General features: G+C 52.5%; 1 long non-coding RNA gene across 5 annotated transcripts in view; it reads right to left on the reverse strand.

The window, feature by feature from the left end:
* Positions 1 to 8834: 8834 nt before the first annotated feature.
* Positions 8835 to 11321, reverse strand: part of LOC111168492 (uncharacterized) — a 254501-nt gene continuing 252014 nt past the window's right edge. For all 5 annotated transcript variants that reach the window (XR_016388086.1, XR_016388083.1, XR_016388084.1 and 2 more), the window contains 2 exons: positions 9788 to 10691; positions 8835 to 9567 (listed from right to left, as the gene is read on the reverse strand). This is a non-coding gene — a long non-coding RNA (uncharacterized LOC111168492). The remainder of the gene's footprint in view (positions 9568 to 9787; positions 10692 to 11321) is intronic.

Genomic DNA, 11321 nt, shown 5'->3' on the forward strand with positions numbered 1-11321 from the left:
GATAAATAAACGTTTCATTTTGCAGGACCCATTTCCCAAGCAGCAGCAGCGTTAACAACTAAATTTGTTGAGGGGGGTGTGCCAGGCATCCCGCTAAGTCCTTTTCATGCATCATCTTATTTAATCCACCCAAAGCCACGCTCTGAGTGAAGAACGATTATTTTCCCTACTTGACACATGAGGTTAAATAACTCATCCAAGGTCACACGGTGAGCAAGTGGTGGAGCCGGGATCATGCCCAGCCTGCGAGGCTTCAAAGCCGGTGGCTTTAACCCCTCTGCCACCGGTTTCTCTGTGTCGTGCCCTCGCCGCCCTCTTCGTTCCCCAGGGAGAAGGGCTGTTGCAAGCAGGCCTGATGTGCCACAAACCTCCCAGCACATCCTGCCCCTTTGTCCTCTGACATCTGTTTATCATTTCCCTGCTCCGAAGCCGGCTGGGCCCTGCCTCCTGCCTTGCCATGATTCAGATGTCAGGGAGGATGGAAGCCAGAGCCTGGTGTCTGAGCATCTGAACTGGCAGAGAGTAGGACAGCCGGTACGCACTTGCGTTTGTTTTGTCAGCCTGCAGCACGGTGTTTGTCAGAGACGGGGACTCGTGGATGCCACCCAAGCCTCCCCAGGCTTCTTGCCGTGGCCCGCCAGGCAGCCTCTCGCGGTCGCCCCCAGCTCTGGGGAAGGTGACACAGGGGGCACCCTGCTTCTTGCCCGCCCCCCTCTCCTCCACTCGCTGATACCACTGCCTCCCCCACCCCCAATTCTGCTGCGAGCCTCCACCAGGATGGAATTCCTCCTTCCCTTTGGAGTAAGAGCAGGAGCAGCTCTGGAAATTTCTAAAGGCAGCATTTCTTCAAAGCATGTTCTCTACAACATTGGCCCTGAGAGATGTCCTGCAAAAAAAACAAAGGAAAAGAAGAAGAAGTTTGGGGAGATGCTTCATGCTCTGCTCTGCTCTCGTGGTTCCCGGTGCACACTGGAGTGATCCAGGCACTGAGAAGGCCTGCAGCATTTCCCAGATGACGCTTTATCCTCGGAGCACTTGCTCTGAATGGGAGAACACACTCCAAGGCTGGAGGGGAAACCAGGCTCAGGCGGGAGACGCAGCGCACACGCCCACCAGCAGGAGACACTCTTCTCTGTGGGCCTGTGCAGCCTGGAGTCCCTCCCTCCTGCTGTGTGTGCTGGGCCTCTCCTACCCTGCCAGGAAGTCCCTGATTCACTCAGCATCCCCAGAATGGAGTTTTCCTGGAAGTCCTCAGGGCGAGAGCAAAACCAGTGTGGGGAGGCAGGGACAGACTCTGCATAAGCGCATTGCACTTACGCAGAGCTTCTCGGGACCCAGAAGCTCCTGTCACTGAAGATGTGTGTGCGAGGCCAGGCAGGCCGACTACGGGGGCGGGGGCGGGGGGAGTCAAGCCTCAGAGGGAGGCTGGCCTCTTCCTACCTTTCAATTCTAGGACACCGGGAATGCGCGCAGGGAAACTCGAGTGGCCCTGGATAGACCCTCCAGGTGCAAACCCCTGTGATGGCACCCAACACACTTTACACTAAGATGTGCTTACCCGTCTGGTTCCCCAGACGGAGAGCCCACGGACGGGAGCCCACACAAGATGTTCCGTCTGTACACCTGTCCCCGGTGCCCGCGTATGTCTGGTCCATGACAGGACTAGATGCAGATTTACTGAATATGTGTTACATTTAGGTCAGTGGCTGTTGCATGTTGGGTCCCCTGGGAAGCAGGCTCTGAGCAGGAGATTAGTGTGGGATGTTCCTGGGATCCACACCTGTGGAAGAAGGGCAGAAAGCAGGCATGGGCCGAGGGAGAATCAGGCTGCAATGAAGTCAGGGCAAGCCCTCAGCTGCCCCATGGGAGAGCGCTGAAGCTGGCGGCTTTCCACAGCGGTCCTGCGTTTAGGCGTAAGGGCTGGGCCTCTCCACCTCCACGTGGCAGTCAGTGGACGTGGGCTGCTGGGGTTGGGGGTGTGACCTTGACAGTGCAACTCTCTTCAGTCAGCTGACTCCTAAAGAGGGCTGACCATGGAACCCTCTCAGCTGAAAACCTTCCCAGCAGCTGGAGGAGAAAGTCCTCCTTTCCTGCGGGGGAGACCTGGACACCCAGCACAGATCACGAGAGTCCCATACTGCTGACCCCGCCCCCGGCTTTGCCATCCACTGATCTGGGTCTTCCTTCTCCTCCTGGCCCCTCTGCCCAGGCCAGCTCTCCCCTTCCCTCCTTCAGCTTTACTTAGTGCAGGACAGGGGCTCCTCCAAGGGACAGCCCCCTTGCATGGGGGGCTGGAGCAGGACATGGTCATGCTCCGTGTTCAACCTGGTACTCCAGGACCCTGGAGCAAAGAAGGGCTCCTTGGGCTGTCCCTGCTGGGTCACCCGTCTGGGCACCCCTCAGCCGTGTGGCATGTGAGACACCGCCGCCAGGTCGTGATCTCTGGGCTGTGGACCTGTTCTGGACAGAGCCCAGCAGCCCTGCCGTGAACCAGGAGGGCCAGCACCCAAGCCCACCGCAGCAGCCATCACTAAAGAGCATCCCTGAGTCGGGGAGACATGGGGCTTTGTAGACCGTAGCTCACGTTTCAGGACATGAATAACTGTGTGCATTTCTGTAGGAACTCATGTCTCCCAGCATCAGTTTCTTCTGTATATGAGATCGACGAGAGGCACAGAGGAGACACTGGATAACTGTTTGTAGGGCAGATGGGGGAGAGCGTGGTGTGGACCACGCTGCTGGGCGACCCCGGCCAGCGAGTGTCCGACCAGGGCCGGGATCAGAGCGAGCTGACAGCATCGCGGTTAAGAACAAGGGCACAGCCCAGCAGGTCCTCCATCCATCCACTAGCTGGGTGACTTCCACAATTTGCCACACCTTCTGCTGTTCATTTCCTCTTCGTGAAGCAGGGATTATGGGGCTCAGCTCAAGGGGTGCTGCACCCCGAGGCTGGAATGAGAGTATACAGAGCGCCATCCACACTCAGCACACGCGTGATTTTGTTCTCACTATTATGCTCAGTCCTGCTTGACTCCATGTCCACACAGTTCTTCGTCGCCCCACACAGCCTGCCCCCTCCCCTCCAGCATGAATATTCTCTGCTTCATTTCGTGAATAAACTCATGATCCAGACCTATCAGGGCAGCCTGCTGCTTTTGCCTGGAGTCTGAGCTGGTCCCTCCTGCATCGAGCCCTCAGAGAAGCTAGTGAGGTTCCCAGGAGGAAGAAATGGATTGCTCGGCCAGGGACTTTCCCCTGCTGTTCTCTGAGCTGGCTGGGGGTCCCATTAGTGAACCAGCCCAGCGTTCCCCCAGCAGGAGAGGGCACTGGCATGTAGGATGGCCTGGAGCTGCGGGAGTGCCCAGCTCTTAATGGAAGGGGATGGCAACCCCAAAACACTGTCCATTAGCAGCCTCTGCTGTGACCCCAGCCACTCCCCGCAGAGTGCATCTCACCATCGTCCCGTCTTTGCGGATGGCAGATGTTTTCCTGGCCCAGGATTCCTTGTTAGCACTGATGGAAATGCTCATGCCTCAGAAGGACTTGGCTGCAGGGCATGAGGGGGCTTTCTCAGCAGGCTGGTGAGAAGAAAGGAAGGGGCCTTGAGTGGGCAGTGGCTGGTCTTCCAAAGGGGTAGCTGTTGTTTATACACAGTGGCCCCAGCCAAGGGTGGCCATGCAGTAGCAGGAATCTTCAGCTAGTAGTGATTTGGGGAGTTTGGGGGGGCCACAGCTCCATGGTTTTGGGGTTGGCAGCAGTTGGGAGGAGTCTGTTCAGTTCCACATTGGGCTCCCATCAGCGAGGGAGGTGGAATAAAGACAGCTCTTAGATGGGGTGTGTTTGGGAACTGGAGTATTAGGAATGCTGACACAGGGGCTGGCTGAGGGGCAGGGCTACAGGCACAGTGCAGAAGTGGGGTAGAATATGGGTGGTGGGGGACTCTCTTTGCAACCACAGTCCAGGGAAGGGCCCGGTTGTAGTGCCTGGGCAGGCCCACAGGAGTGAGGGAGGGAGGAGGTCACACCCCAGCACAAGGCTTAGGAAAACAGCAATGAGATTTTTTAGAATCACTAATCGAATGTCATCATTCCACTGCTTAAACCTTCCAGTGATTGCCTGTGCCATGTGCCCTGGCCAGTTCTTCACCCCACCTTGCGTCACCTTCCTCTCCTCCCAATGGTCTAGCTACTGCCGATTCCTCACAGTTCCTCTTGAACACTCTAAAAGTCTTTCCCTACCCCAGGCCCTTTGCATATGCTGCTCTATCTGGCAGGAAAGCTCTGACTGCCTTGGGCTTCGGTACCAGCCCCTACCCCGATCTTCTCAAAGTCTTTACTTAAGTATCAACTCCAGGGAAGGACCATCTCTGCCCACCTTATCTAAATTATCCCCACCATCCTAGTATCCTCTATTTTAACATCCTGTTTCGTTTCCTTTAGGCTTCTTATCAGAATTCATAGTTATCTTGTTTATTTGGTAATTCACTTGTTTATTGTCTGTCTCTCCCTCAAGTTGAAAGACTCCAGGAGGGTAGGGACCACCTCTGTCTCTCTCACTTGCCATTATTGCCAGCCCCAGACATTCAGGAAGCTCTCAGTAAGTGTCAGCTGTTATTTCTACTATTTTATTACTGCCGTGGTGGTTGTTACTGTAGGCGCGCAATAAATATCGCCTGAACGTTGAATGAATATCAAGATTCACTCTAGGCCCCACTAGCTGGGGGGTTGTGACACCAGACGTGCTGCAGGCCCTGGGCGGCAGGAAAGACCTCCCTGCTCACTTCTGCCCCTGGTCCTTTCTGGGGGCCATCTCTGCAGGGCATGCCAACCCCCGGCCCAGGACCACTCGGGCTCCATCCTACCTCTTGCAGGCTCGCCCAGCTGCTGGAGTCATCCCGGTGTTTCCCCAGCACACATACTATCATCTCTTCACTGTGAACTGTATTTAAAATGTAAATAAAAAAAGGCTTTTAGGAGATTTAACTGTTTCCCTTGGTATTTAAATTATTCAATTATAACTAAAGCTATTAAAATACAGTTAATTAAAATTGTTAGATTGTTTTCCTTTGCACTGATCACAGCGTTGCCCGACTTCTCCCTCTAGCTGTTGAATTCCTATTAAAAATGATAATGCCTCGCTTTATTCATAAATGCAGCAACCTTCCCGCACATTCTTCAAGTGATCTCCTCGGTACAAACCGCTCTGTTTTCTTTTCTTCTAGCAGCGAAGCGGAAATTCTGCTGTCGTCTTTAGAGGTTTAATCAACAGTAAAAGGACTCAAAATTTAAACACTAGCATTACCGAGTCACAACAAATAATACAAACCCCTGTAAAAACCGTCTAGTTCTGATGCAACGTAATGTCATTGGAGACCAAAGAAGAACCCGGAGGTTTAATAAAAGGTGGGACCTAAATAAAGGTTTCATAACTCGCAACGTAAAATTACCAGATCCACACGTTAAATATTTTATTTGAAAGGTTTCACGGCATTTCTAGTGGGAATAGATCTGTCGTGGAAGTACGGATGGGTTAGTGCTGCCAGAACAAGAAAAAGAAAAAATGAAGGAAGGAGGAAGGAAGGCTTCTAGGACCAGCTCACATCTCGAGTTTGGCGTGTTTAAGGTGATGCACCCCGAGAAACTAATTGGTTTTAGTGTTTAAACTCCTGGGCTATGTGTTCACACGAGGATAATGGCTGTTCCAGGTAAGGGTGGGCAAGGTGGCAAAGGCACTTAACTTTTCAGAATGTGGCAGGTGCCACTTCCGGCATTTGGAGTGATTTGTGAGCCACGTGAGGTGGTGGCAGTGACAAGTCCTAGTTCCCACATGCACGAGGGGAAGGTGTAGCACAGAGATGCACTGGATTCCGCTGGGGACTAGCTGACTAGGAACCTTCCGTGCTAAGATGGGGGCTGTGCAACAGCATCCTACCCTTCAGGAGCTCACAGCCCCCCGAAGCCCCCGTAAACTGCGTACGGATGCAAGTTCAGACAGAGCTGACCCTGATAAAGGCTTCCTGTGAGGGTGAGGAGGGCGACAAGGGAGGCTTGGTGTTGCGGCTGGCTGAGAAAGTCTCCATCGTCCAAGAGAGGGAGAGCACATGGGAAGATTAAGGCGGGGAGGCGGGAAGGAGCTGGCAAGTCTGGGACACTGGGACGTTTGTAAGATCTGGAACACGGGCTTGGGTGGGTGTGGAAGGATGGGGTGGGAGAAACTAAATTTAGGAACTTGATCAAGAAGGGCCTCAAAGATCATCCGTAAAGAGTTTTGGCATTTTGTCAACTACTCCGAAAGCTGCCAACAACCGGAGCCCATCAAAGACTAATACTGGTCACAGAACTGAACACTGGGGAGGAACTTCGATTGTTAAGCAAACAAATCAAGTCTGAGGGTTAGGACCTGATGCATCCTACGTACTGAAGACCTATGGAAAAGCTCCAGGATTGGCTGCTGAGCGAGTGGATACCCTGTCCGAAGGGTTGTCTCTGCCAGTCGGAGCCACGGGGCCCATACCTTGGTCTGCAAGTGCCCTGGGCCCTCACGTGGCCCTCCAGTCTTCATCCTGGGCCCATCCACTTGCGCGTTCTCTGTTGGGGACTTGAGTGTTCACCTCTAAGCTGCAGGGTCAGTCCCTGAGCTTCCCAGGCTCACTGCATATGCCTCTTCACCCAGAAGTGCACAGCGCCCCAGAGAAGCAGGAAAGGGAACGGCAGGGTGATAACATCAACACTGCTGGTCATTAGGAAAATGCCAGTGAAAAGCACAATGAGACATCACTGCAAGTCCATTGGAAGGGCTCTAATGAAAAAGACTGGAAATGCCAAGTCAGTCCATGGAGAAACTGGAACCCTCTCACACTTCTGGGGGTAGAGCCACTTTGGGAAGTTTCTTAAACAGTTAACACATACCTACCATATGATCTAGGCATTCTGCTGAAATGAAAGCAACGTCCACACAAAGACCTGTACGCAAATCATGGAAGCTTGATTCATGACTGCCAAAAACTGGAAACAACCCGAGCGTCCATCAACATCGGAATGTATAAACCAACTGTAGTATATTCATCAGATGAAATACTACTCAGCCCTAAAAAGGAATGAACTATCAGTGCATGCTATAACATGGATGAATCTCAAAGCAAATATGAGTGAGAGAAGCCAGGCAAAAAAGAGTACATACTACTACTACTATTTATATAAAATTCTAGGAAATGCAAACCAACCTATAGTAAACTGTTCCCTGGGGCTGGGCTGGGGCTGAGAAGGGCTGGTAGGGAATTGTGACAAAGGAACAGGAGGGGGCTTTTCAGGGTGATGGGTATGTTCATTTTCTTGGTGGTGGTGATGGCGTCATGGGTGTATACATATGTCAAGCTTATCACCGCATTTAAATGCAGGCAATTCATCATATGGAAAGTATACCTCAATAGAGCAGCTTTAACAAAATTTAAAAGGCCAGGACTTTGGAGTTTTCTGTTTTACAGTTTTAATTTTGACATGAACAGTCAAGGATCCCCTGCACATCCTTCACCAGGTTCTCCAGTTGCCACATTTGTCTCAGTCACTTTATTATTCTCTCTCTCTCTCTCCCTCCCCACCCCACCCCCATCTATTTAAGATGGGGACACTGGGGACACTGTTCCCTATTATTCTTAAACACTAAGTGTGTATTTCTTAGGAACAAAAACTTCTCCTACATTTCCATAGTATAGGTATGAAAATCAGGAATTTAACATCCATACAAAACTATTTTCTGATCTGGATTCCATATTCAGATGTCACCAGTTGTCCCCATAACATCCTTTATAGCTATTTTTCCTGCCCCGCAGGATCCTCTCCATACTACGTTTGGCCGCCGCGTGTCTAGCCCCCTCTGACTGAGCTCAAATCCTGACTCCATCACTTACGTATCCTGTGACCTTGGGCGTTCACACCTGTGGTCTCTGAGCTGTACAACTCAACCCCGACGCCTACTCCTGGGGCCTGAGGGAGAGAGAATGAGAGGACTTCTGGACGGTGTCTTCACCACAGGGCTGCACACAGGAAGCATTCAGGGAGTAGGATTATAGTAAAACAGCCCAACGCACTAGAGCCATCGTCGCAGACCCTCTGCAAACACCCAGGGCATACAGGCTGACCCCCAGCTGGGCCAGGGCCCTGGCAGCCCTCTCCTCCTGCCCAGCCTCTCCCTGCCCACCCCTTCCATCACCAGCTGCTGTCACACCGACCCAGAGCACTGAACTCTCCTGAGCAGTGCATCCTCCAGTGAGGGAGGCAAGCGGGTTGCAGTGTTGACTTTTCAAAAGCTTCTGTTGATGACACTTTCCTTCTGACATCTGAAAAAAGTGCCTCTTCCCTTTCCTCTCCCTACTGCATATTATTCAGTTCTATAGGAAGTTCAGTCTCAGCAGTGAAGGTGCCACCAACCTATCTCCAGTCATCTGTCCTGCCCTCCTGGAGCCTCCCTACGCAGATGGGAACACATGGCCGGCCTCCCTAGCCGCAGCTGAAGGAGCAGGGCAGAGGGCCGCTGCCTGTGAGGTGGCCTGGGGTGAAAGCTTTGCCCTTTGGAGATCATGTGGTGAGCTAAGCCACCAGATCACCTCTCTTGGATACTTTGAATGTAGTGAGAGAGTTGGCTGGTCGGTATACGTAAAACTTGGAAAGACCAACAAGCAGACGGACGCAGCTCAGGCTGCAGAGAGCCTCCAGCAAAGCAAAGCCCCCACGTGTGGGCCTGAGATGGAGGTACACAGAGGAGGGGGAATTGGTGGGCTGGTGGCAGCTGGAAGTCAGAGCAGAGAGACCGAGGGGCTGAGAGCTGCCAGGGTGAGAAGGAGAGTGGTGAACCCACACATGACGGTAAGGACCAAGGGCCCCCTGACCTGTTGGTCCCTTACGGCCTTGGTGGGCTTCCCCTGTATTCTTACACTGTACAATTGTATTCACTTCCTAGGGCTGCCTAGGTAACAAATGACAACAGTCGGGTGGCTTGAAGTAAGAGAACTTTATTCTCTGACAGTTCTAGAGGCCAGAAGTGTCAGCAGGATTGGTTCCTTCTGGAAGCTCTGAGAGAAAATCCATTCTAGGTCCCTCTCCTAGCTTCTGTGATTGTCAGCAATCCCTGGCATCCTTTGGCTTATGGACCCTCACTCTAACCTCTGTCTTTGTCTTCACGGGAATCTTCACAAGGCCTTCTCTCATGTGTCTGTACGTCTTCTCCTTTCTGTCTCTGGTAAGGACACTTGCCATTGGATTGAGGGTCCACCCTCCTCCAGGATAAGCTCGTCTCAAGATTCTTACAATAATTACGTCTGCCAAGATCCTTATTCCAAGTAATGTCCCAGCTTGTGGGAATATAGATTCTGGTCTTCACTATGGCTCCCTGGATCCTTACTGTAAAACTTGAAACCTTTGAGAACCTCATTTTTTGGAAGAATGGTGAATCTCCTGGGAAGGAAGAGTCACGGGTTTTTCCATGAATCAAAGTGTCTCCGGTGATCTGTGAGCCTCATTCTTCCAGGCCTTGGCTTGCCAATGGCCCTGCTGGTCCAAGGCTCTTGGGCAGCTGGTGGAGAAAACATGAGGAAGGAAGTGAGGGTTTTGCAGAGGAAAGACAGGTGTAGCCCTAGAAACAGAGATGGTTAGTCCTCTGTAGATGGTGCGGAGATGCCAGAGCAGGCAGAGGGGCAGGGAGGGGTAATGACAGGAGAGGGACACCAACTGGGCTGCTTCCCAGACAAGTGGCATTCGACCCATCTGACCACTCTGAGCCTCAGTGTTCTCACCTGTAAACTCGATTTCTCCAGTGCCACTTGAGTCCCTACAAGGTGCCAGAACCACGCTGGGTGGAGGGCATAAGGCAGTGAGGGGGCATGACTCGTAGGCCTGACGAGCTCCCAACGTGGTGGAGGAGGCTGGTGCAGGAAGGACCCAGGGGACCATCAGGTGGTGAGAAATACAACAGCCTTCGGTATAAGCCTTCTGGTAACACTGGCAGCCAGGTGGGCAGGGGACCCCTGAAGTGGGTGATGCTGAGCTGGTGTTAAAGAAGCATAAGAGCTGGTCAGCAGGATGAGAGAGGCCAGAGGTCCAGCCTGAGCTCATGACCCAAGCAGCGGCACGGCCCCTGGAAGAACTTGGTGTATTCAGAAATCACAGCATCACCTCCAAAGACTGGACGGTGGGGTTATGGTGGAAACTCCAAGGAAAGGGGCTTGTAGAGAGAGGTAGCAGTCCTTGAATGCACGGGAGTTGAGACTTTAGTCTATAGCTTGTGGGGCTGTTGGAGGCTATGACACCAACCGCAGGATGAAAAAATTTGCGGTACAAAAAGATCACTCAGACAGCAAGAGCGGACGAGAGGGCACGGGCTGGGAGCACGAGACCATGAGAGGCTATTGCAATATCCCCAAGAGATATACAAAGGGCAGTGGCGGAGCAACGGAGAAGAAGGAACGGACGCGAGAGGCATTTGAGGGGCCGCACGCGCGGGGCTTGGTGACCTCACATCAGCCTGCTTCTCGAGCCTGTCTGCAGGTCACGGGAGATAATGGATGCAACACACTCTGAAAACTGCAGAGCACATCGTCAGGGTGCTGCAGCGGGTTTCTGCTGGATGCTGTTCAGGCTTTCATGAAGTGAAGCCTTTCTCCTCCTCCCTGGCTCATCTCTGATGATGCTTTCTTTTGCCTGTAAGCAAGGGGGAGGGGGGCGGGGGAAAAACAGAGACATTAAGTGCCAAAGCTTATGTTAATATAGCATTAAGGTTGAAAATGTAATCTCCTAGGAGTCAGGAAATTCTGAACCCGGGGTTTCCATGGTAACCCAGCCACACTACTCCTCTGTCCATTCGGGCCCTGTTTTCCTTGTTAAATATGATCCCGTCGTATATTATATTTTATCGAGCTAAATGTGTTACCCACAGCATGCAGAGCCCCAGTCAGCAGCAGCGCGGAGCTGCAGGAAATGTGGTGTGTGTGTGTGTGTGTGTGTGTGAGAGAGAGAGAGTGTGTGTGGTGTGTGTGTGGCAGGGGTGGACCTTCCGAATTCACCTGATATAACACAGCCACATCTTAGGTCCTTGTATCTAATAAATGGAATGTAATTCTATTAAGAGCAGCTCCTGTGAAAATAAATTGAGCAACAGTGCTGCAGCCCTGTGCTCTGAGGGGGGTCTATCAGGGTGCCCACTCCTCCTGGAGGGACCCAGCCGGGGTCTCACAGCCTTTTCTCAGCACCCTCTCAGCCCCAGGAGCAGGGGCCACACTCCACCCCGGGATCCCTCCTGGATTGAGTTCTGAGGAGGTGGATTGGAATTAC

This window comes from Delphinapterus leucas, chromosome 16 (assembly GCF_059928025.1).
Source record: "Delphinapterus leucas isolate spDelLeu-1000000601 "Yukka" chromosome 16, BTC_Dleu_Yukka2, whole genome shotgun sequence".
Taxonomy (NCBI): Eukaryota; Metazoa; Chordata; class Mammalia; order Artiodactyla; family Monodontidae; genus Delphinapterus; species Delphinapterus leucas.